We start from the raw sequence: 24,860 nt of genomic DNA, 5'->3' as shown, positions 1-24,860 counted from the left end.
AATGTGTTTGTAATAAACACTGTTTTTATGCCTTGCTGTGGCATCGTTGAAACATGTGTATGCATGTCTCAGGAGATAGGATGGAATAGCAATTAAACAAAGGACAAAAACCAGAAACAACCATGGCTAATCCTAACTGAGCCGTCCATGAGAACTTTGACCTCCAGCCGACCTCTGGCCTCCCTCATGTATTGGTTGGTCCTGCTCAAACCATTGATAGAATCCAGAAGTTCTGCAGTACTCAAGAAGGGCAAAGATGGAAGCTCTTTTCTAATTACATAATACTGTCTACCTGTTTTCAATCTTGGCTCAGCACTATGTCATTCTGGTCATTTTATAAAAGGCCCTTGTTTTTCTTAATGAGCCCAAAGCATTTTATATTTAATGTTAGCATTATTCCATGTTATAACTTAAAATACAGCTTGACTGAGTAAAAAGCCACTTTCTAAGCTATTGTTAACAGGGGTTATGGCTAAGAGGTCGGTCACAAAACATTTGTCACTTGACCCAGGACTCACAAGGTCCTAGGTTCATTCCCCAGCCACAAAAATTACAAAGATAAGGCAGCCAAATTATTGACATAATGCTCAGAAATGAGGCTTGGAATGATGGCATTTAACATAGAAGCTATCTTTTCTTTGTTGTTTTTCTATATTTATGAGTTAGAGATTAATTACTCAATCTTTCATTAATAAATCTAGAAGTTTAAATAAAATACAAAAACATAGTCAATTACATAAATGTTGGCATGAAGCATGAAATTTACTTTGTAAGAAATAAAATCCCAAGCTGGATGTGGTGACACACACTTGTAATCCCAGAATTTGGGAGGCTGAGACAGGGGGATCCCAGTTCGCGGACAGCTTCAGCTACTAGTGAGGCCCTTTGCAACTCAGTGAAACCCTGTTTCAAAATAAAGAATAAAACATTGGACTGGGATTGTAGCTCAGAGGTAGAATGACCCTGGGCTCCATCCCCAGTACCCCCAAAAAGAAAGAAAGTAAAAATAAATAAAGTCCCTAGCTGGGTGTGCTGGTACATGCTTGTAGTCCCAGTACTTACAAGGCTGAGACAGGAGGATTATGGGTTCCCAGCCAGCCTCATCTACTTAGTGAGGCCATCTGCAACTTAGTGAGATCCTGTTTTAAAATAAAAAATGAAAATGGGGCTACGGTTGTAACTTGGCGGTATAATGTTGCTGGGTTCAATCCCCAGTACTGCAAAATAACAAAATAACTATCTACATAAATAAATAAAATGGATTCCCTAAAACTGCACACAAATTTTATAGTAACCTGGTGGATATGAACACCCTGAATCAAAGATCATCCATCACAGAAACTGTTTCCCAGTGCCAGTATATATCTAGATATTAGAAGCAACAGCATTATTCCCAACACTGGCTTCAGTGCATAGTTATTTAGAACTACAAGATAATATGCAATAGAACCACTCGTACCTTCCAGAGGAGACACATGCTTCTCTGGATGAATATCCTCCTCAGGCCAGCTCATCTTCCATCATGGATATACTCCTCCTTGTACTGCCTCTCCCAACAAGGCACATATTCTTTAGACAATAATTCAAATCAGAATCCACTCAAAGCTGAGATTACATTTCAATAAACTTCAAAACTGTCATATTTGGTACACAATTCCAGTTATTGGTTTCCTGTGTTAATATCAAAACACTGTTCCTATACCTCTCTCCCTTGATCATTCTGTTCTGGCCACATTGACCTATATGAATTCTTGGGACCTTTAAGCCAAATTCTACCTCAGGCCTTTAGCATGGATTACCTACCACCTGGACCAGTCTTTCCCCAGATGTCCTCAGGTTCAGCCTCATCTTCTCATCTCCTTTATATTTTTGCCACATGACAGTCTCAGTAAGGCCTTCTTGGATGACTAAATTTAAAATTGCAAATTGCAATCTTAGCTGTTCTTGTATTAGCCCAGGCAAACTCTATCCCTTTTCCATATTTTATTTTATACATAGTACTTTCACCTTTTAATATGCTGAATATCTTATTAGTTTGTTTTATATTCTATTTTTTATCCGGCTAGAATCTAGACTTCATGATGGCATGGATTTTTCCTATTTTGATCATTGCTATATTCACAGCATTAGACAGTATCTATCATGTAGCATAGATCCTGAATGACTAGTAGCTGAATTAATGCAGGAAAGTCATACCAGGTTTCTCTGTGTAATGCCCTGTTCACATACAAACATACACGCACACACGCACACACACACACACACACACACACACACACACAAATAGAAATAGTCAATATTTGTAGAAAAGATATTTTACATGCATAAATCTATAACTGTTTGCATGGATATGACTCTCCTAGAGCCATGGATTTTTGTAGACTTTATTCAACACTATTGTCAGTATACTCTTGATACTTCAAGCTAGGACTTTGTTAACTTTTCATGAAATGGATTGTTTTGAAAAATTGAACACCTTTGGACTAGTTCATCAGAAACCGTAAGTCCAATATTGGTACAGACTTTGGCCTACATTTTCCAAGAGGTCCTCTAATTGGTCAAAGTCTATCCATGTCTTTTAGATTAAGAATCCCTAATATAAATATCAGTGCTGACTAATAGTATGTAGTACCTTCTAGCCTGTGCATGGATATTGTAATTAACTAGATTGGAGATTATAATCTGAACTGTAACCTTGGGGCCAGACAGGCAATGCAAGTGAGTAAAGAAAAAGCCGCCTTTGGGGAAATAGAGTGGTTGGAACAGAATGTGTACTAAAAGAATGAAAAGTCCAGTACAGCCAGGCTTTGTGATTTTTTCAAGATACCAGGATATCTGGTATTTTATTTGTGTGTGTGTGCATCTCCAGATTATACCATATGAAAGACACAATGCAGATTAAACAGTGTGTGAACTCTGAACTAGATAAACAAGAAGAGATTGCTGTGGGGTGTGGCAGAAGGGAACAGAGCCATTGTGGTGTAAAGAAAAGTAAATCTGAACATGTAAGAACTAAACACTGAGTTCTTCTTCTGCCAGGTAAGGCAAGTATGTTCTGAGGGGTGGAGGTTGGACTTGTTCATGGATTGATTTCTTCTATAATATCTCTGCCAAAGAACCAGAAATTCTCTATCATTAAAAAAAAATTTTTAATGAGGAAACTAAAACTAGACCACCCTGAGAAAATGACAGGTAATGAGAAGGATTAGATTCCAGCCCCAGGATTAGATGATATTTTATATGGCACAGACATGTTCATAACTAAGCAGCAATTTATATGTAATATGACACAAAACTTACAAAGCATAAAATATTCTGTTTTCGTGTACCTCTAAAAGTAATTGATGCCAAGAGGAAACGCTGTATAGAAGACGACAGATCTGTAAAGCTGGAGATCTCAAGTCCTGCACTTAACACTAGGAATAAAAGGATGGATAGAAATTTTTTTTTCTTGCAGAAAAATGCAAATGTTGGAAAAATATCTAACAAGCTGGACTGAGGTGACACTAGGAATTTTCTGTGCATGTGCTTATTTTAATATTCCTTGGTGTACACACAATGTCAAGGTCCCAAGTCCCATAGCAGGGATCCTCCCAGATCTGCTTCTTCCTGGTCTTCCCAGATATTTCCTGTGCCTCCTCCAGGCTTTCAAAGTAGTAGCTTTCCATTTTTTCATCCATGCTGGCTATGTCAGTCCATTCATATTGCTATAACAAAATATAAGTGACTAGGTAATTTTTAAAGAACACAAATTTATTTCTTTTATTTTTTCATGGTACTGGGAATGGAACTCAGGGACATTCTACCTCTGAGCTACACTCCCAGCCCTATTTTTTTTTTATTATTTTATTTTGAAACAGGGTCTCACTGAGTTGCAAAGGGCCTCACTAAGTAGCTGAGGCTATCCATGAACTGCCATCCTCCTGTCTCAGCCTCCCAAATGCTGGGATTACAAGCATGCATCACCAATTTGTTTCTTACAGTTCTGGAGGCTGAGAAATTTGTTATCAAGGTGCCAGAATTTTGCTGTCTGGTGAGTCTTGCTACTAGCAAAATGGTGCCTTGATTCTGTGTCCTTCCATGGCAGAAGGCCAAAGGACAAAAGGGCATGGCTATTCCCCTCCAGTTCTTTTTAATGGATATTAATCACATTCATAAAAGCATAGCACTTACCTAAAATAATCATCTAAATTTTCAACTTCTTGACACTATCTCATTGGGTGTTAAGTTACAATCTATGAATTTTACAGGGGCACACATATCCGCCATAGCACTAGGTAAAATGTTTGCATTATTTAATCAGTTAACATATTGTTCCTATAAAGTCAGAATGTACATTTTAGCAAAGCCCCTCAAGAGACTTAAGTGCCTACATTCCAGCCCCAGCAATTTTCTTGAATAGTAGAAAGGCTCAATAAACTTCCACTGGGTATTTCTGGAATGAGTGAGAGACTCACATGTAAACGAAGATTGTTGAGATATTGATTCAATACATCATGCAAAAAACTTTCTGTCAAGTTGATTTATACAAGGATTAGGCAGACTCACAGGTAGTAAGTTTGGGAAGTATTAAGCTTAGACTGAATGACTACTTGGCAGAAATTTTATAGAGTGTTTTAAGCACAGAGAAGATTGTTGGTTCAAATCACCATTATATTCTTTGCAAACCTGAGATTCCTATTATCCAAGCAGAGCAATAGAAATTATGCTTCACACTCACCCGATAGTTCAGTAGTTCTCAAATTATATTTGAAAACATACTATAGGGCGTGTACTTTCTCCTAAATTTGCACATAGAAGAATATCCTTAGAGAAAACTTTTCCCACCATACCATTGGACTCTATTTCCATCACATAAAATTTTCTAGCTTTGTAAGACTTTTTCCCAGAAACTTTTAAAAGAATTTCTGTTACATGTAAAATATTTGACATTAGAAAATTCTCCGTTTTGGAGATGTATTTCATAGTATCTTGGACTTTCAATCTTAATAACTAGAACATACTTAAAAAATTAGCCAGAGGTCAGTTCTATTACATTTTATAAGTTCCACCATTCTCTAAAATTTCAGCCAGTAAAAGTTATCTAGTTCCCTGTTACAGCCTCAGTAACCAGCACAGGGGAAATTAGAATAAAGAAAGTGAGCACCAACCACTAGAGGATACATGTTGCTTTACTCTCATCCTTTTATTTCCCAGGGAAGAGATAAGAGTCAACAACCAAGTTTATGGAAAACTAGAAAAACTATGTAATAATTCCTCCCCATTCCTACCAGTCTGGCCCTGAAAACTGAATTTAAATAGTAATACAAATGGGTTCTTAATGATTATATACAAATAACACTATTTATTCAATTAATCTTCCATTTATTATATAAATAGTTCCCAGAACAAATTTTGATATTGACAAATAAGATTTCTACAAAAATCAAATTGTAAAAACTCATTTGTTACTAGGAGTAGAATAAAAATAAAGGTCAAGCAGTATTCTTCTTTTAAATCTATGTTGAAAAGTTTTAACTAATTCTAATCTAGAAAATTAATTTCTAGGTATCATGTGTTCTCCTATTTGGTTTTCCTTTTATTTTGCCTTTTTCAGGTTATTTTTAAAGTTTCATTTTGTTGCGGTCAGTTATTTGTAATTTTCTTCTTATAATGCACAGTATCATTGCCTGTGATAACAGAAAGCAGCAGTTTGGAACTATATGAAGTATTCAAGTTGCTTTTTATTAAAATATAAAATTAGCAATACCTTCATGAATTTATGCATTTTTCCTTTTCACCATTTTTAACCAACATAGATGGCAGAAAAAATTATGAATTTTGTATACTGGTGCTTAATAGAATTCAAGCTATAAGTAATGGAATTCAATAGTAAACTCATTATCCTGGGTTGTAATTGAACTAATTCAGGTAATTTTTTTGAGAATTTAGTGCATATATTTCACAACTTATTATACTCGGCCCCTCCACAGTAGCTAACAGAGAATCAGTCATTCTGCTAGTACTCAGGAAATACGTGCAGAATTAAATCCACCGAAAGCAATGTTTCGCGATTCTCCCTTTTCTAATATAAGCCTATTGCTAAGCTGCATTTTTTTCCTTTCTCTCTCTCCACTCCCACGTTTACAATATAAACCTATTCTTAAGTTGTATCTGTCCCTCTTCTCTCTCTCTCTCTCTCTCTCTCTCTCTCTCTCTCTCTCTCTCTCTCTCTCCTACTCCCTCCCTCCCTCTCTTTTTCCAAGATTAGCAAACAAATTATAAAGAAACTAAGAAAAATTATTTTGCCTCCGATCTGTTCTGGGTCTATGTTTCAAGGACTAAACTTTTCACATTCCATCTTGACATGTTGTCTCACTTTCATGTTTAATGTGCTTTCATCCAGATCAAAATTTGGAAATCAGTAGTCTCCGAAAATTATCCCAGGAATTGGCTTTAAGAGGTGAAAGAGCCAGTGATGGGTCCCAGGAAGAAGCAATAGACCAGTGGGCCAGAAGGAGGCAACAGTTCAAAGATGGCAAAAGATGCAGCTCAGCAGGGGGGAGCTCATTTACCAGCAACATCACGGAAGGATCCAGTGAGTATAAAAACTGCTTCTTTTCTAAGCCACAGCAAAGACAACAGTTTACTGATCTTAACCAACCCCTCTACCACATCTTCAGAACATAGACTCTGTTGCTAACATAGCAATACACTGATTATAAGATTTCACATGAAAGATATTTTAAAATAATGAATGCTTTCTTATCCATTAAGAAATTCCTACTTGATAGATTGCCTTCTTTCAAAACCAAACAAATAAAACCCACAAGTGCCTGATAAGCCTTCCTTTCCTCTTCAGATACTAAAAAGCTAACTGTAGGGTACTTTGTTGAATTAGTGTGGGTCCTACTTCAAAGAAGTTGCGATGGTTTACAAAATTATGTGTAATGTAAAAGGATAAGATGAACATATATTTGATTAGATTGATTATGTGTAGCAAGTTTTCCTTTCATTTTAGCATTTCTTAAATGACAATTATCTTTAAACAAATATGTAATTTAGTGAGGTAATATTTATCTTGCTAAGAAGAATCTGTTATTGAACCAGTTTATACCCCAGTCTCATGAGCAGTGTCAACTGAGAATGGAAGATAGATCTCCACTGAAGAAATTCAACTGAAGTGAAAATACATATTCAAAACAAAGAAAAAGCCGGGCATGGTGGCGCACGCTTGTAATCCCCGTGCTTGGGAGGCGGAGACAGGAGGGTCGCGCTGGTTCGAAGCCAGCCGGGCTGGCTTAAGAGGCCCTGTTTCCAAATAAAAACCATAAAAAATAGGTCTGGGAGTGTAGTCCAGAGGTAGAAGGGCTTCCAGGAACCCCAGTACCACACAAAAAAAGAGAGAGAATAATACATTTAGTATACCCCACCACTTATGTGGATTTAAGGTTCTAACAGCAAAGTTTTAATAGATTTTTGCCCAGTTGATAGACATTTGTGTTAGATGAATTAGGTTCTTATTTCAGATGCCGCCTCCCCATAAGCTAAGTCTCCTGAAAGGCCCTGGTCTGACCAGTTAAGCTACCATCCCCCTCTGACTGCACCTGGTCACTTACCTGGGAGACCTGCCCCCTCCTGATGCCCTTGGCCAATCAGTGAAAGGGACATTCCCCGCTGACCCTGAGCCAATTACCTGGCCGCTCGACCCCCTCCCATGGGACTCTAGCCAATTAGTTCAAAGGGCATTTCTCCTAGCCTATGAGCCCCCAATCTGTAATCCCAAGCCCCTATATAACCCTGATCCCAGCACATGCTCTCTCTCTTCCTGGATTCTTCTTTCTCTCTCCCCCTCTGTCTCTCTGCCTCTCTCTCTCTCTTTTTCTTCCTTTCATACTGGCCCCTCCAATAAATCTCTTGGCTACAAGGTGGTCTCTGGTGTGGCCAAACTTTGTCCTTTCAATTTGCTCTTTGCATATTACTTAAAAAACAAATCGGTTAAAAAAAAAAAAACCACCTATACCAAAACACGAGTGAACTTAATTACTTAATTTTTAAAAACTAAAGGAAGAAAAAGCCCCACATTTTGATGTGGAGACTGTCTTTGTGAAAAGACACTAGTGAATGTCTTAGGCTGTGTCCCACGGACAGGAGGCTGGAATGAGACAAATACAGTGAATTCATGCCATTAGTTTTATAATTTATCTAGAAGAAACAGGATAGCTGGCACAGGTGAGGACTTGAAAATAGCTGTAAACTGGGTGTGGTGGGGCACGCTTGTAATCCCAGCATTTGGGAAGCTGAGAGAGGAGGACCAGGGTTCCCAGCCAGCCTCAGCTACTTAATGAGGCCCTTTGCAACTCAGTGAGACTATGTTTCAAAATAAAAAGAATAAAAAATAATCCAAATACTAGGATTACAGATGTGGAACACCAGGGAAATTTGCTTTCTCTCTTCTTTTATGTGTCCCTCTAGCACCTATTAGCTGGGGGTGTAGCTCTGAGGTAGAATGCCCCTGGGTTCCATCCCCAGTACCACACACACACACACACACAAAAAGGCTGTAAATGTGTGGGGAAAATATTATTAGTATCTTTTTTTTTTTTTTTTTTTTGGTGGTGGTGGTACTGGGGATGGAACCCAAGGGCCTTCTACCTCTGGGCCACACTCCCAGACCTATTTTTTATTTTTTATTTGGAAACAGGGTCTCTTAAGCCAGCTGAGGCTGGTTTTGAACCTACGCAATACTCCTGTCTCAGCCTCCCAAGCACTGGGATTACAAGCATGCACCACCACACCTGGCTATTAGTATCTTAAATAATTAAACATTGCATTATATTATCCCCAGCAGAACATTCTTATATTTATATAAAGAATGTAATTTAAATTATCTATTTTGTCCTAGTAATTTTATTCTCATCGAGAATCTTAAATTTTTTTATGTTAACATATACTGCTGCATAGTACACTTTTATTATTCCTTTATTTTTCATGTACCCTTAAACTACCTCCCTACAGAATATGTTTCTTATAATTGACTTCCGATAAAATAATATCACTGCTTCATTTAATCCTAATGGTCATTTCCTTTTACTCCGTTTCCATCTTCATCCCCTTTTCTACTATTACATTTATGTATTCTAGAATCTGGTATATGTTTTTAAAATGTTTTAATAGTATGTGATTCATTTAATTTTTTTTCTCAGAACTGCTTTTTGTTTCAACCCTCAAACCAGCAATCCTCCTGTGTCAGCCTCCCAGATACTGGGATTACAGATGTGGAAAACTATAGGCAATTTGATTTCTCTCTTCTTATATGTGCCCTCTAGCACCTATTTAGCTATTTTTTTTTTTACTTTTTTTTTTTTTTTGGTGGTACTGGGGTTCTTGGAAGCCCTTCTACCTCTGGACTACACTCCCAGGCCTATTTTATATTTTTATTTAGAAACAGGGTCTCTTAAACCAGTGAGGCTGGCTTCGAACCTGTGCAATCATCCTGTCTCCGCCTCCCAAGCGTGGGGATTACAAGCGTGCGCCACCACGCCCGGCTTTTTTTACTTTTAAAATTTTAACAATGCTATTTTTATTCTTAAAATTTCTAAGTTGTTCTATTAGATTTTTTTTATTGTTCTTATTCATATACCTTTGAGAATATTATTTTATAGTTTTGACCTAATTGTTCTATCAACTATTTCCTCAAATACACATTTCCCATTTGCTGAGCTTGTTGTCTTTCTTTCACGGTGTTGGCTTTTCCCAAATGCTTGTGATTTCCAACTGGTCATTCATTCTTTGGTTCTTTCCCTATTCACCTGGTGGCTCTTTCCAGTTGAACAACTCGCATGGGCAGGTAGTGAAGCATGCCCTGTGGTTTTTGCTGCATTCAGTGTAAGAATTGTCAGGTTTCAATAAGCAGTATCTTTGGCACAGGATAATCCACATCCTATATAATTGTTTTCTTTCATCTGTCTAACACTTTTACACGCCTGTTTTTCTCAGCTGATGGCAGGTACAATCATTGCCCCTACTTGAACCATGTTGAACCTCAAAGTGGGAGATGTGCAGGCATCAAAGTACCTTGCTAGTTTTTCTGTGATGCTCCAATTTACCATCTTCTTGCTTGTACCTGAAGCCTCTGTCTCTGCTGGCTTCTCACTCTTGGAGCATGGAGCATTTTTGGTGATGCTTGTGCCCTTCTTCGTTTAGACATTCTCAAACATTTTTTCTGCTGTGATTTTACTTCTTGGTTTGCAAGTTGATTCTGGATTTCAGATATTACTGTTTCTGAAAAAATGGGAATTTTCTTCTTGCTTTTAAACTCATGTATAGCTCTTACAACACATACACACATCCATGTGCACACACCCTCTACATCCTCTCTGATATGTCTCTGGACTTTGCAATGCTCCTTTCCAGCCAGGCATGGTGAAGCACTCCTGAAATTGCAGTAGTTAGGAGGCTGAGACAGGAGAATTGCAGGCTTGAGGCCAACCTTAGCAACTTAGCAAGACCTACAGGAACTTAGCAAGACCCACAGTAACTTAGTGAGATCTCGTTTCAAAATAAAAAGAGCTGTGGGTGTAACATGGAGGTAGAATACTCCTAGGTTCAATCCCCAGTGCATGCATAAACATTCATCTGCTTCTAAATATGTATAAATGAACTTATCACCGTGTTAAAAAAAAAATAAAAGGCCCTGCAGTAATTAGGACATACCTACATTACCTACACATACGCGTTCTAGCTTTTCGGTCAAAGCAGGGGACTGTGGTCTGTGCTTACTTCACTGACTAAAAACTACCTCTGAAAATAGCTTCCATTTCCTCCTCTAGGTCCCTTTCCTACCCTTTTCACCTTCTTCCCTGGCCCAGGAGTTTAATCTCTTTGGCCTGTACCAACAGGCTCTCTGGCTTCATGTTGTTTGATCAATGGGGAAGATCTGGGGGCAGAGGAGTAAAGGGAGTAAGAGAGAGAAGTCCCAGAATTATTACTCTTCATCTCTCCCCTGTGAGATGCCACGGGCTGGCTGTGTCTCTAAAGCCACACTCCTATCAAGTGGCCTTCTCCACATCACCTTCTATGGCTCTGTGCTCTGATAACTGCTACCTGCTCCTTCCCCTCCTCTTTTTAGTCTTAGGCAGACTATTCTTAATCTTACTCTATCACTCTTGATTTCCTTAAATCTTGTCCACACTTTGTGAATAGTGTTGTTATTTCCTTAAATCTTGTCCACACTTTGTGAATAGTGTTGTTATTAAATCCATCTCAAATTATTCAGCTGAGGGTACCATCTTTATTGTGTGCTCTACTCTGATGTTGTCACATTACACATTGTCAAGCATCACCAAAATAAAATGCCGACAAGACACAACTGTTCAGTGTCTTCAAAGAGAAGGAGGGCAACCTCTCGACAGAGCAAGGACAGTGCCTCAGAGTGTGAAAGGCACAGTTGGATTTTATTAGGAATTAGAAACTCAGTTTAAGGCAGGTGTTTCCGTGAGAGCTTGGTTAAAATTAGCTAGGGTTTATGATTTGACAGTTTGGGACAAATGGAAATAGCAAGGTAAGGATTTTGAGGGTTTCAAAGAATCAAAAGAAATAAATTGGTGGGATTTTTCGGAAAGTTCCCATAATAAATGAAAAAGTGTCTGTGAGGTCAAGAGTGTCTTGGAAGAGTAAAACTGTGCTAAGACTGAGGAATAAGGTCATGCCAATTAAGCCAGAAAGATGTATTTCTCAATGTCTAAGTTTCAAAAGGAGGATAGAAGTTTTATTCCCAATTTACTTTAATCTTTTCTGAGTAAATACCTGAAATTTCATTTAGGTAGATTCCCCAAACTGGATTTCCTAGACATCAGTAATCTTGAATTGATATTCATATTTTTCTTGGCATTGCATTTGATGGACTCTCAGTCTTTGAACATTTTTCATATAATAAAAATTGTGTTACGCATGCCAATGATGTATTAATTGGTATTGATTCTATAATTCCAGGTCCCCAGAGAATATACTTCTAAAAAAGCAATAATGAGAAATGCGGGATTTCCCCAAAAACATCAAAGGGTTAATACTACATTTCCCATGTCAAACAATCTGAAATTTTTGTTAGCTGTTACTCTGCTTCAGAGGCATCCGTGCTGCCTTGTAGTCATCCAAGCCCTATTTATAGTACTGCTTTTCTTACAACACTCATGGTCCTCCGTTTCTGTTTTCTTCTCTCTGAGTTTTTCCCTTAGACTTTGAAATTTCCTTCTTTTGTACGGCAGAGAAATTCAGCTGCAGTTCACACCTTGAAATCTGTGTAAACAAAATTACAAAGGTATTCAGCAAGCAACCAACATTAGAGTCACCAACATCTCCCCATCTTAAACCTAAGAATAAGAAATCTTGAGCTTGAACAATTTGGTTATAAATATTAAAGGAAGAACAAAAACTTTTCATGTAGCAATACATATTTATTATATATATTAATAGTTTCTATTATTACCTGAAACAAATGTTAATCAAATTTATTTCCAAGGAGATATAAAAACATAAATATTCTGCATATTATGTGACACTATGATGTTTTGATACATCTATACATTCTGTAATGTTTAAATCATGTTAAACATATCTCTCCAAAAATTTGCCATTTTTTATGGTGAAAATATTTAAAATTCTTTCTTCCAGCTTTTAAAATACACAGTACTGGTTGTTATTTAGTCTCTCTTTTGTTAAGTGGCACACCAGAACTTCTTACTTCTATCTAACAAAATTAAGAAATTAGATAAAGTGGAAGCATTGGTTAGTTTGATTAACTACTGATGATTTTTATGCATCACAGAAAATTGGAATAGTTCTTTCTAGTTCACTATGTTCTCAGCTGCCTGGACTCAATACGAGCCTAGTTCATCCATTGTTTTATGGATGACTCCTTCACTACTAGTGCTCTCAAACATTCATGTCTGCTTTGCATTTCTTGGGGAAAAGAAATAATCATAGATGTGCTGGAGCCAGCTCACAGCGGCTCACAAAAGACAAATGTGCACATTTTTCTAATGTTGCATTTCAGCAACAGCAGGTTGGTAGCTTGAAACTGGCCACGGTGGGAGTATTTATATAATAGAAACTGGCAAACACTGCAAATCAGAATTTTTTTTCCCTTTTTGGAACACTTTAAACATTTACCAGTACTCCACTTGAAATAACACAGGAATCAGCTGTATAACTTACACAAATTCATATGTTGTGCCAATATAACATAATCATTTTATTAAAACAATGATTGTGTTTTTCTTTGGGCGAATTCTGTTTTGAGTGGAAACTTATACTAACAATTTGTTTCACATTAGACACAAGAGAGTTGAACTGTCGGCCATTTCTGTGTTTCAGTTTATCCGAGCTACTGACACACTGAAGGCGTGTTGTGTTTCTTTGGAAACTTTTCAGTAGAGGCTGCATTTCACTAGGAGCTGCCGGGGCTAACACTGTTTAATGTGTGGCTTAAATTTTATCTCATTTATAGAGTCAGGATATTCTACTAATCCATGACTTAAAACCTGACAGCTTTATCGAGCATCATTACAGCTGGTGTTTTTCACTCTGCTAATCTCACTCATCTCTGACTTCCTATATAATAACTGGAAAAGACATTAGGAGTGACATATTTATGTATGTGGACACAGTTGATCAATCCATCTAGGCTGTGGGGAATGCTGACTAAGGCACCCTAGGTAAATAACTTGAAAGCTATAAATGGAAGGGGGAAGGGCCTGCAAAATGGAGCTCTGATTTTTATAATCTCGAATGGCTCCTGTATCACAAACAGATGCAGTAAGAATTTGGATGTAATCATTGATGATACTTGATAACATTTCCCTTATTTCATTCATCTATTAAAGTTATTATGGAAATGTATTTTCCAAGTATTATTTGCAAATGAGGAAGGAAGGAAGGAAGGAAGGAAGGAAGGAAGGAAGGAAGGAAGATAACTCCAATACCTAATAATAAGAACTAACAATTATTATGTACTTACTAGCACTATTCTAAGCTATTTGCAATATATTAACTTATTAATTCTTCCAGTGGCATTATGAGTTACGTACCATATTTTTATCTTCATTTAACTAGATAAGTTTTCTGAGTCATGGGAAGTTAGGTAAGTGACAAGTTCAAGGTCAATCAGTTGTAATTAATGGTAGAGCTGGGTTTCAAATTGGACAGCCTGCCTGGAACTGCATTCTTAAACACTGCAATTCACTGCAGCTGGTCTAACTGTTCAAATCTAATCTGGCTCTCTCTCTCTGAGAAAGTCTAAACAGAGTCTCTCTTATGTTTACATAACACTTTTATTATATTTAAATAACATGGTGGAAGAAAAGTTGTATTAGACTGCCTAAAGGGACCTGGAACTGGGCTGTGCTTTCTTTTAATTCCAAAGACAAAACATAAAAAGGGGAAGGAAATATTTATATTTTTCAAGGACAAGAGAGGTCAAATGCAATGTCAATAATATAAAGCATATTTAATACCTCGTTCAGTTTTAAAGTTTCATTTATTAAAAGGCTCATCTAGGAAACCTAATTCTGGTGACAAAATGTTTGCATCAAGTCATATCTGGACTTGTTTTCTATTTGTCTCAAGTTTCCACAGGGGCAGATGTTGAAAATCTAGAAGCTACAAGTTTGTAGCAGGTGTGTATCTTGCTGCTTCATTGGATTTTAACACAAATTTAATGTCTCCGTTTATGTAAGAGTATGGTGATTAGCTCTGTCTTGGTAACTGAATGAACAGAGAACTGCTCATGCACATAATCAAATCTGTTTGTAAATAAGTGAGATGTTTAACAGTCCTATGCATGCTGATAAAAACAAAGATCACTCTCATGTAAAGACCCACCCTCAGACCTTTATGTAATAGGGAGAGGATTGCATATCCAGCGTGGACAACTACTGCAGAGAGAAGATAATAGAGATAAATCAATGGGGCCAGAAATCTGCGTGTTATACTCATAAATATTAAAATGTAACTGAAATTTTAAGACCAGGCATATAGAAAATAAATCAAACAGCAAGACACTTTAAGATTTTGAAATATTTAGCACTTCTGTAACTTTAGCAAGTGCTATTTTAACAAAAATTTTTGTTTTAGCCTTAATACTGAAGAAGATAAGTCAGTAAATTATTATAATTTTTGGCTTTCTTTTCCTACCTTTTACAATCAAATGCTACACTCAGATTACCTCACAACTGAAAGAAAAATTTTTAAATTATTTGGAAATATGATGTATGACAAGTTCAAGGTCAATAGATGCTGATTTATAATTTTTATTCCAGTAAGCAATATGTGCCATAAAATTATATCATTTACATTCCAATTTTATCATTACATAAGATTTTCACGTGCCAATCTCCTTTATTTTCTCATACAATAAAATGTATTTACTCAAAATTACCCATCTTGAAAATACAGATTAAGTATTCCTTAACTCAAATACTTCAAACCAGAAGTATTTCAGATCTGGGTTTTTTTTTCTTTGTTGGATATTGAAATATTTATATTATGTATAAATGTCTTGAGGGTGGGATCCAAGTCTAACCCAAAATGTATTTACATTTGATGTACACATAGCCTGAAGGGCAATTTTATACAGTATTTTTAGTGCACCTCTATTTTAGCTCTGACCTCTCACATGATATCAGGTGTGAAATTTTCCACTTGTGGGAGCTCAAAAAGTTTCAGATTTTGCATGTTTATTTCAGATTTTCAGAAAAGGGATGCTGGACCTGCACCTGTTCCCTTATTTCAGGCCATTTGTCCATACCATGTTCACCCACCTCTCTCCGATTCCTCGCTACACAACATCCAATTTAATCGTACTCTTCCTTTCACCTTACCCTTCCCTGCAGCCAGAATCACTTTCTCTTTCTGAACCCTCTTATACTCTCTTGAGTCTCTGACTTACTCAACTTTCTACCTCCAACATATACAAAATTGTTCCTTATTCATAAGAGAACATTTATTTTAAATAAATTAAATTCAATGAATAAATAAATGTATCTGAAAACACTCAGATTGTCAGGTGACCAGTGAAGCTTCATCTGGAATACAAAATAAATGTTAAGAGCAAGAACAAGAACCATTAGGAATGACTCTCCAGAGAAAAATCAGTGAGGGCAGACAACCCATCCTTCCCAGTGGCTTTATATAACTGAACTACAGCAGAATCAGCTTGCCACCCCGTAGGCAAGGTAAAGGGTAGGAGGAAATTACAGAGAAACTTTTAAAGAAAAGCATAGGAGCAACTGAGTATATGAGAAGAAACTAAAAGAGGGAAGGATAAAATGCTGTTCTGTTATTTAAATATTTAAAGAACAGAACAGCATCATATCCTTTGGTTTTGAAGTGGTGCATCTTGATTCTTCCTTCTAGAAAGACCAAAAGGCTTGAGTGTGACTTTATTCATATTTTCACTTCCTAAACAAGCCACAAAGAAGCCCGTGGAAGGTAACATAGAAACACAATCTTATTTCTTTAAATGGCAAAGCCTTCCACACTATCCAGGACACCCCTACATACACAGAAAGACCTAAATTGCTATGAAAGAAATGCAGGATGAAGCTTTACATACCTCCTCATATGCTTTTCTCTTTAAGACCACAGTGAGTTTACTAGCAATAGAAAACTCTGTGTGTGACAGTGCTCTTGTGACACAAAGAGAAGGTAGTGGTTTTCTTTCTTTCTTTCTTTCTTTCTTTCTTTCTTCCTTTCCTTTTTCTTTTTTTTTAATTTGATGATCCTTTTCCTTATACTTGATATTTTGAAAGGGACTCGTTTTTTTTTTTTTTTCAAAATGGCGACTGAGGGACACAGCACCTCTCAGTAGCTGAAGTAAATAAAGTTTAAATACTGAGAAAGCAGTGTCTAAATCAACAAAACAAATACATACCAGGAACCAAAACACATCCTGTACCTCGGCGGAACCCTGAACGTGAACAAGAAGAACAAAGATCGGACACGGGACCTGCTCAGATACAATCTGACCGCGGACCGGAACGCTGAGCCGCGGGCTGCTTTGGCAGCTGTCCAAGGAGCTGCCTGCCCGATATTTCCACGGCAAGATAATCCGGGAATAAAAACGGACTTAGGACCGCATCCTAAGCAGCGAGCAGCACCCACCAGAACTCTGTCTGTCCACCAGCGACCGGATCACATCGGCACAGAGACTCACACGGATTCCTGCACCAAGACAGGTACCTGAGGGCGCCCTAGTAACTGGGGTCCTAGCGTGTGCGGAGTCGCAGTCTCAAACCCCCACCACGGGCTCAAGCCTCAGAGCACTCTCCTCGCGCATCCTGCCTGTCCCCTACTAGTAATCAGTGCCTGTACACTGCCCTCCTAAATTGGAGCCTGCTTCTGTGGCTAACCCCTGCCACCTTGCCAGAGCCTACCCTCCAGGCTGCAAAAGCACTGGGAGACCCGGAAATCTCCTTGGGGCACCCCCAGCCTCTACGTCCCGCGGGACGCAGAGACCATTGCTGGACACCGCACACTGGACCCTTGAGCACCTACCCTACACCCCTGGCCCACCGCGGGGTATTCCCAACCTCCTGGTAGCCAGATGCTTAGTTCTAAGTGAGAACACAGCTCAATACACCTTGGAAGAACATACCAGCAGCAATAGACAGCTGCACCCACTCTCACTAGGGTCCAGTATTAACAGGGCATCCAGCCTGCACTCTTGGAATAGGCAGAGCTCTGGCAGTAAGTGTGGCCACCCAGGAACCAGCATTCATTTGCCCAGGGCACATCTTGGGACCACACCTGGCTAGCCCAGCTGGAATTTCCAGAGACACAAGAAAATCCATCGGGCCACAAAATCTGCTCAGGACCTCAGGGGGAAGTGCCAATTACACTTTAGTCACTCTCCACCCCTGCTGTAGGGAAGCACAGGCTGGAGGCGAGGGTGGTGAGTGCAGATGTGCTGACCACAGGTTAGAATTTCGCAGAATCTGTGAACTGTACAGAATCAAATAACAGTGAAACCAGACACCCGGACACATAAACCTAAAGCAGCTAAAGGAGAAAAAGGTGTCCAAACACCCAGAGTGACTTAAGAAGATAAAAATAGAGTACAAAGAAAACTAAGAGACATTGGACGGTATCCTGAAAGCTACCAAGCAATCAGATACACACATATTATATGGACCTGACCCCATATGCGTAAATAAGTAGGACTGTTTGTTTTACTTTTAATGTGGATGTTATGTTTTCTTTTGCTTTTAAAGTGCTTTTGTTTTAGTATGGTTATTGCTGTTTTCTTTTTTTTTCTTTTTTTTTCTTCTTTTAATCCAAACTTCTCTTACTTTAACTTGTTGTTTTATATATATATACATTGGATAGTATGCCTTATTTTTTTATTTCACACGGCTGCTAGTTCCTTTTATTTTATTCCTCTTCCTTTTTCCTCTTTCTTCCCTTTTCCTTCCTTTTCTTTCATTCTCCTCCTTTGATTGGTTTACCTTCCTTTTTCTTGGATTACATAATAGTCTTGGTATCTTGAGGGGATTCTTTTTTTTTTTTTTTTTTTTTTTTTTTTTTTTATGTCTGTCTGCTCCTACCAGCATCCCTATTTACAAACCTTCCCACACTAACCTACATACATTTCTCCCCCAAAACTTTTCCCCATAATATACCTCATGGTTTAAAACTCAAAGTATTTTTTATATCCATAACTACTCTACTAACAACAAGAGTCCTAGTAGTTAACTCTCTCTCATTCATAGCAAGTTATTACTTTATCATACTTAAAGTCCTTCTCAACCTAACATATCCTCCACCTAATCTGACTCCTTTACCCACCACCCCAGCTCCTCCCACATCACCCACTTTCAACACTGGAAAGGCTCTGCTGACTGGCCGATACTCCTAAACTCCTAATATTAAGATTTGACTAAACACATTACTCACGAACGATGGGTAGAAATCAGAAAAACAGGACAGAGAACACTATAAATATGAGAACCAGGAGTTATGAAGAGACAGCAGAAATCACGAATACTGACCTACTAGAAATGCAAGAAGGGGAGTTCAGAATCTTGTTGTTCAATATGATGAAAGGTTTTAAAACAAGTATAGAGGAGGTTAAAGGTGAAATAGAAACACTAAAAAAGAATCAGAAAGAGGTCTGGAATGAAATGAAAGAGGCAATAAGTGAAATGAAGACAGCAATAGAAAGAAACTCTGGAAGATTAGATGAAATGGAAAACAGAATATCAATATTAGAAGACAGTACATCCCAAACCGAAAACACAGTCAGCGATATACAGAAATCTTTACAGCAACAAAACCTAAACATCCAGCAATTATGGGATAATATGAAGCGCCCTAATTTACGGATAATAGGCATTGAGGAAGGGATAGAGGTACAGACCAAGGGCATATGTAATATCTTCAAGGAAATAATCTCAGAGAATTTTCCAAATATGGAAAGAGACTTGAATCTTCAAGTACAGGAGGCATACAGAACTCCACTGAGACAGGACCAAAGAAAAACCACTCCACGCCACATAATAACCAAATTGACCAGCATAGAGGCCAAGGAAGGAATCTTAAAAGCAGTGAGAACAAAAGGACAGGTGACATATAGAGGCAAAACAATAAGAATCACCCCAGACTATACAACCCAGGTCAGGAATGCTAGGAGAGACTGGTATGACGTGATACAGACCCTGGAAGAACATAACTTCCAGCCCAAATTAATCTACCCAGCAAAACTACTATTCAAGATCAATGGGGAAGTCAAAGTCTTTCAGGATAAACAGAATCTCAAAAAATTCATGAATTCAAAGCCAACACTAGAGAAAATTCTTAAAGAAATAAATCATAAGGAAGAAAAAAGAAGCAGACTCCAGAATCAGAGAAGCGAGGAAGTTAATAAGTGGGCCATTTAAGTAAAGAAGAAAGATCACAACACCCAAGAGTAGACAGAACACAAAATGGCAGAAAACAAAAAGCATATTTCAATAATATCACTTAATGTCAAAGGACTTAACTCACCAATCAAAAGACATAGACTGGCAATGTGGATTAGGAAACATAATCCAAACATATGCTGTCTGCAAGAAACTCACCTCACAGCCAAAGACATTCACAGGTTGAAGGTGAAAGGATGGAAAAAGATATACCATGCCACCAGTGACCGAAAAAGAGCAGGGGTAGCAACCCTGATATCCAACAAAACAGACTTTAAAATAAAACACATCAAAAGAGACAAATCAGGGCACTTCCTTTTATTAAAAGGAACAATACACCAAGAAGATATAATGATAGTAAATATTTATGCCCCAAATGTGGGTGCAACCACATTCGTAAAACAAACCCTTCTGGACATAAGATCCCAAGTAGACCCAAACACAATAATTCTGGGAGACTTTAATACGCCTCTCACACCACTGGATCGATCTTCGAGGCAAAAGATGAGTAAAGATGCTTTAGAACTAAAGGAAACCATAAACCAAATGGACCTAATAGACGTTTTCAGAGTATTTCAACCAGGAACTACAGAATACACTTTCTTCTCAGCAGCCCATGGAACCTTCTCCAAAATAGATCACATCCTGGGACACAAAGAAAATACCAGCAAATTCAAAAAATGTAATATAATCCCATGCATCTTTTCAGACCACAATGGAATAAAAGTAGAAATCAACAACAGGAAACTCGAAAGAAAGTATTCAAATTCATGGAGAATGAATGATACACTACTAAATGACGAATGGGTAAGAGCAGAAATTAGGGAAGAAATAAAGAAATTTATGGAAACAAACGAAAACAGAGACACAACCCACCAAAACCTATGGGACACCATGAAGGCAGTACTAAGAGGAAAGTTTATCGCATTGAGTGCCCACATAAAAAGGATGGAGAACCACCAAGTAAAGAACCTAATGAAACAACTCAAGGATCTAGAAATTCTGCAACAATCCATTCCCAAAGCCAGCAGAAGACGAGAAATCATCAAAATTAGAGCAGAAATAAATGAAATAGAGAACAAAAAAACAATTCAAAGAATCAATAAAACAAAAAGCTGGTTCTTTGAAAAGATTAATAGAATTGATAAACCCCTGGCCAACCTAACCAAAAGAAAAAGAGAATCAACTCAAATTACCAAAATTAGAAATGAAAAAGGAGATATCACCACTGATAGTGAAGAAATTCAAAACATTATCAGAAACTACTTTAAAAATTTATACTCCAATAGATTTGAAAACCTGGATGAAATTGACAGATTTCTAAACACAGTTAACCTTCCTACACTCAACCAAGAGGACATAGCAAGCCTAAACCAACCAATAACAACCAAAGAAATAGAAACGGCAATAAAAATTCTTCCACCAAAGAAAAGCCCAGGCCCAGATGGGTTCCCAGCTGAATTCTACAAAACCTTCAGTGAACAACTAACACCAATACTTCATAACACGTTCCGGGAAATTGAAAGAGATGGAACTCTTCCAAATTCCTTCTATGAGGCCAGTATCACATTAATCCCCAAACCAAATAAAGATACCTCAAGAAAGGAAAACTACAGACCAATATCCTTAATGAACATAGATGCAAAAATTCTAAACAAAATACTAGCTATACGCATTCAAAACTATATCAAGAGAATAATTCATCACGACCAAGTCGGTTTCATCCCAGAAAAACAAGGCTGGTTCAACATACGCAAATCAATACATGTTATTCACCACATAAATAGAACCAAGAACAAAAACCACATCATCATAGCAATAGATGCTGAAAAAGCATTCGACAAAATCCAACACCCATTTATGTTAAAAACACTGCAAAAAATTGGGATAGAAGGAAAGTACTTCAACATCATCAAGGCAATATACTGCAAACCCAAAGCCAACATTATATTGAATGGGGAAAAACTGCAAGAATTTCCGCTACAGTCAGGAACAAGACAAGGATGCCCACTTTCACCTCTCCTTTTCAATATAGTCCTTGAGACTCTTGCTGCAGCAATCAGACAAGAGAAGGAAATCAAAGGAATCCACATAGGAAGAGAGGAAGTGAAATTATCCTTATTCGCAGATGACATGATCCTTTACCTGGAAGACCCAAAGAACTCAACCAAAAGACTTCTGGAGCTGATCGACAAATTCGGCAAAGTCGCAGGTTACAAAATCAACCTAAAGAAATCAGTGGCCTTTCTTTATGCCAACAACGAATCCACAATGAAGGAAACAAAAACAACAATTCCATTCACTATAACCTCAAAACCAATAAAATACCTAGGAATAAACCTAACCCAAGATGTAAAAGACCTCTACAACAAAAACTATAAAACATTAAAAAAAGAAATAGAAGAAGACCTTGGAAGATGGAAAGATCTCCCGTGCTCATGGATAGGCAGAATAAATATCATCAAAATGGCCATTCTGCCAAAACTGATCTATAGGTTCAATGCAATTCCCATTAAAATACCAGTGACATTCTTCAGAGACCTAGAAAAATCAATCATGAACTTCATATGGAGAAAGAAAAGACCTAGAATAGCCAAAGCAATTCTCAATAACAAGAAACACGCAGGAGGCATTACAATCCCAGACTTCAAACTATACTATAGAGCAATAGTAGTAAAAACAGCATGGTACTGGCACAAAAACAGATATACTGACCAGTGGATTAGAATAGAAGATACAGAAACAAACCCACACATCTTTAGTCAATTAATCTTTGACAAAGGGGCCAAACACATACGCTGGAGAAAAGACAGCCTTTTCAACAAGTGGTGCTGGGAGAACTGGCTAGCCATTTGTAAAAAGATGAAGCTAAACCCCTATATCTCACCTAACACAGGAATCAATTCAAGATGGATCAAAGACTTAGAAATTAGACCTGAGACGGTGAAGTTAGTAGAGGAGAACATAGGTTCAACACTACAACATATTGGCACAGGCAGTAACTTTCTCAACAAAACCTCCAAAGCTCAGGAAATTAAAGCAAGAATAAACAAGTGGGATAACATTAAACTAAAAAGTTTCTTCTCATCAAAGGAAACTATCAATAACCTAAAGAGGAAGCCTACAGAATGGGAAAGGATCTTTACCAGCCACCATTCTGATAGGGGGCTAATATCCAGAGTATACAAAGAGCTCAAAAGGCTCTACACCAACAAAACAAACAACCCAATCAAGAAATGGGCAAATGAACTAAATAGACACTTCACAAAAGAAGAGATACAAAGGGCTAATAGATACATGAAAAGATGTTCTTCATCACTGGCCATCAGGGAGATGCAAATCAAAACTACACTGAGATTCCATCTAACCCCAGTGAGAGTAGCAAGCATAAAGAAATCAAACAACAACAAATGCTGGCGAGGATGTGGGGAAAGAGGAACTCTTTTACACTGTTGGTGGGAGTGCAAACTAGTTCAGCCACTATGGAGATCTGTGTGGAGATTCCTAAGAAAGGTGGGAATAGATCCACCATATGATCCAGCTATACCACTCCTGGGTATCTTTCCAAAAGGGTTGAATTCAGAGAAATACAGCAACATATGCATACCTATGTTCATAGCAGCACAATTTGTAACAGCCAAAATATGGATCCAACCCAGATCACCATCAACAGATGAATGGATAGCAAAACTGTGGGAAATACACACAATGGAATTCTATTCAGCCATAAAGAAGAACAAAATTTTATCATTTGCAAGAAGATGGAAAGCCCTGGAAAGCATCATGTTAAGTGAGATCAGCCAAGCACAGAAGGAGAAGATACACATGTTTCCTCTAATATGCCCAAACTAGAAAACACAAAGGATACCAGTAGGACCCCAGATATTAGAGGGGAAATACTAGCTAAGTTTTAATGGAAAGATAGGAGAGGAGAAAGGCCGATCTTGATTAAGGAGCATCTTCACCTGAACATGTGTAAAATTATGAATAAGACATGGTTAACCTGGCCAACCATTGGTGGGGGGGGGAGAAAACGGGGGCGGGGGGAGAGGGCACCAAATATAGTGTAAATGTATACTATTTATGTTCAATAAAAAAAATTGTTAAAAAAAAAATAAAAAAAAAATAAAATAAAATAAAATTAAAAAAAAAAAAAAAAGAAAGGGACTCAACAGCTAATCCCATGGTTTCATGCTAACCCCTAAATACTAATATCCAGGTCTTAAAAAAATGCTTTTTCCATATTTTTTAGGAAAGAATTTGTAGTACTGCCTGTAGTGCACAGGCTCCCATGCCTTAGGTCTTGAAGCATTCTTGTTTTGATTTAGGACATTTGGGGATTATATAAATTCTTCTCAAAAAAACTGTCTGGAGAATTTATCTGCTTATTTTTTTTAATTATAGATTCATCTCTGTGTATTGGCTGTTCCTCACCTTGCCCAGCAGTGTGTTGGATCTTCTTTCTCACCACAGCATAACGTATGTTTTTACCTTTCCTGTTCCTCAGTCACTTCAGAAGATGGCCGGTCCATTGATTTTGTCTTTCGAGTTGATATTGAAGAAAAAGGATTCTACACGGAGAATTTTCATTCAGCAGCATGGGTTTTCCGAGGGGATGATGGAAGTCCTGAAGACAGTCCCAGATGCCTGAGTCAAAAACCACGACCAGTAGCTGGTGAGGACTCTACAATCATAGTAAGATGGATGTGCCTTAGAAAGCCTGTAGCTAAGCCGGGCTGGGTGGCCCACACTTGTAATCTCAGATTTGGGCAGGCTGAGACAGGAGGATCCGGGTTTGTGGCCAGCCTCAGCTACTTAGTGAGGCCCTCCACATCTGCCCCTGGGTTCAATCTCCAGCACCAAGAGAAAGAAAGAAAGAGAAAGAAAGAAAGAAAGAAAGAAAGAAAGAAAGAAAGAAAGAAAGAA

The sequence above is a fragment of the Muscardinus avellanarius genome, assembly GCF_963383645.1.
Source record: "Muscardinus avellanarius genome assembly, chromosome: 1".
Lineage (NCBI taxonomy): Eukaryota > Metazoa > Chordata > Mammalia > Rodentia > Gliridae > Muscardinus > Muscardinus avellanarius.
This window is presented reverse-complemented; position numbering follows the sequence as displayed.